The sequence below is a fragment of the Chrysochloris asiatica genome, unplaced genomic scaffold, assembly GCF_000296735.1.
Source record: "Chrysochloris asiatica unplaced genomic scaffold, ChrAsi1.0 scaffold00004, whole genome shotgun sequence".
Taxonomy (NCBI): domain Eukaryota; kingdom Metazoa; phylum Chordata; class Mammalia; order Afrosoricida; family Chrysochloridae; genus Chrysochloris; species Chrysochloris asiatica.
The window spans coordinates 19,231,021-19,233,633 of record NW_006408522.1 but is presented as its reverse complement, the minus strand read 5'-3'; the positions used below and the strand labels follow the sequence as shown (position 1 = coordinate 19,233,633).

Genomic DNA, 2,613 nt, shown 5'->3' with positions numbered 1-2,613 from the left:
GCAGCTTCATTGCTGTTTTTCCCTCACTTCCCCTTATCTGTGACGAACGTGGTCACCAATCAGAGTGTGTATTCCCACGGAGTCTTAGACTTGGAAGGCGGTTTGCCCTGAGGGGACCTGACTACTTGGTTTGATGTTTCCTGGGTGAGCAACTTGCTTTTCTTGTAAGTTAACTACTTTTAAACACAATTGTGGGACCAACTGGACAGCGCTTAACAACAATGGAATCCTGGCATGGTGCTGTAGGATAGGGCACTGGACCACAAGATCTCTTTGAACCACACAGTCAGCTGCTACTAGGAAACTGGATACAGAGTTGCTATGAGTTGGAACTTATTCAAAGGTACTTAACAACAATAACAAACACAATGTTAATAGTGTATATATGTATAGTAACTCTGTTTCCTACTAACAAAAATCTAAAAAACGGATTCTCTGTGTATTATATTATGGATATATAGTATGTGATAAGCCAGTATTGCATACTACACATATAAAAGGTATGTAATAAGCCTACAGTGTTATGGTCTTTTAAAAATGATTAGGTTGTTGCCTAAATGCTTTCCTTTGGGCAAATTTTAACACTTGATATTGTTAAACATAACTGAAAGACAGAGCTTATATGGTTGCACTATCGAAACTGTCCCCACTTCTTCTAGAACATTTTTTTTTTAACACTAACCGTAAGAAATATGTTCTTGATGGGTATGATTGATGGGCTGCTCACACATTCCACATTTTTTCTGCTCCATGCATCATCATCAGCCATCTCCAACACTCTAGTCCTGAATCTGTCCTACTTTCTGTTCCCTGATTTTACTGGTGATTCATGAGCCAGAATAGTAAAAGAGAAAAAAATCCACTTTGGTTTTTCACAATATAGTACACCCTGGAAACTCTATGAGAAAGCCAGTTTTTTGCTCATATTCATGCAAATGTTGTATTGGTTGACAACGATGTATATAAATACATAATGTGCTATATAAAACCCACTCGAATGTTCTATTAATGGCAGAATGCATACTGATTGTAAACTGCTTCAAATAACGTGAAAACTCTTATCTGAATGGGCTCTTTTTCGGCCTTTCAAGCTCTGTCATATTGCTATTTCCATATCAAGATATTTTTGAGTGCATTGTCCTTAATACTTTAGGAAGTGAAATTCTTAGTTTTTCAAGCCAATAAAGCCATAAAAGCTGCAGTTCTTTCATAAACATTTGTCTAAAAATTTTGAACACTGCTCTAAATTTTGTTTCTTTTTAAGAACAAAGATGAGGGTCAAGAGACACATTTTTTCTTCTGGAGAATAGGGATTGAGCTTTAATCGTGATATAGAAGATAATTAAGAAGTTAACAGACTAAGGATTGACCTGAACTTTTTTTTTTTTTTAATGGAGACATCGGCTTTATTTGTTTCAGACAGTGGTTCACATACACATGGCGAGCTGTGATGGTTTTGGCCTTGGCCCTGTGGTCCCGTATACTTGGTTCCTTCTTCAGGGCTCAGTGATTGCAGGACAGGAAGGACAGCTGCTCTTTACCCCGAGTGGGCGGCTCTGACGCAGAGCTGGTAGGCTCTGACCAGGTCTGAGCACAGGAACATCTCCTGCAGGTTCTTCTGGTAGCGTCGGAGGATCTGGGCCTGCAGACCTGAGCACAGAGGCTCGGGCCTTTATGGTATTCTCCATTTTCGAAACTGCCTCATGGAATTGCTGTGAAGACAGTTTATACATCTCGGCATTCTTCCTTTCAATGCGCCCCAGTTGCTCCTTATAGAAGGTGTCACGGCGTCTTAGCTCAGCCTCTATGCTTTCCAGCTCCCTGGCCAGCTGGGCTGACTTCTGCTTCTCCTGGTCATTGCTGCTCCCCTCCCACTGAAGGCACACAGTCAGGTGATTGGTGGCTGCCTCTCTTTCCCTCTTGACCAGCTGAGAGATTTCATCCTGGATTATGGCCTGCTCCTGTTCATACCTCCTGAGTAGGTCTTCCTTCGCCCCTGAAGGTTGTTGTCTCTCACTATTCTCTGAGCTTTGTGGTTTGGACTCTTTCCCAGGGGCTTTGCCTTTGCCTTCTGGAGAACCAAACACAGAAGATGAAGGTGTACTAGGCAGAGGGGTTGGCTGCTCCACTTTGGAAGGCTCACTGGAATCCTTCATATGATTTCCCACGTGATCAGACAGCTGGATGCCCTGCAGCATCCAGACCTGATCCTTTTCATCCATTCCAAAGGACACCCTGCAACCCTCGTGGCTCTCAGCAATCCCCATAGTGGGAGGCAGTGGTGGCAACCTACCACAAGACCTGGCGCCAGAAAAACTGGGTAGATGACGGATTAACTTCCAAGCCCCACACTTTCCAACACTCATTGTTCACCTGAACTATTTTTGTAATAACCTCTTTCAGATTCTAAAGTGAGACACAAAGAAAATCTTGGTGGTTGGTTATGTGCTGACCATGAGATTAGCAGCCTGATTCATAACCACTACGCTACTTAATGGCCCTAAAACTCTCAGAAAAAGAGCAGGGCAGGGAGAGGGTTGGGAGTTGCAAGTACGTAATATCTCAGTACTCTTAGACTAGACATCAAAGTTTTTCCCAGTGGTTTCAGGAATA

At 42.7% G+C, this 2,613-nt stretch overlaps 1 protein-coding gene and 1 pseudogene across 1 annotated transcript in view; both read right to left on the bottom strand.

Annotated features, from left to right (window-relative positions):
- The window catches only part of WDR72 (WD repeat domain 72), a 300,638-nt gene that overhangs the window by 1,806 nt on the left and 296,219 nt on the right, over positions 1–2,613 (bottom strand). The gene's annotated exons all lie outside the window — the stretch shown is intronic.
- On the bottom strand, positions 1,538–2,267 carry LOC102822608 (annotated as a pseudogene).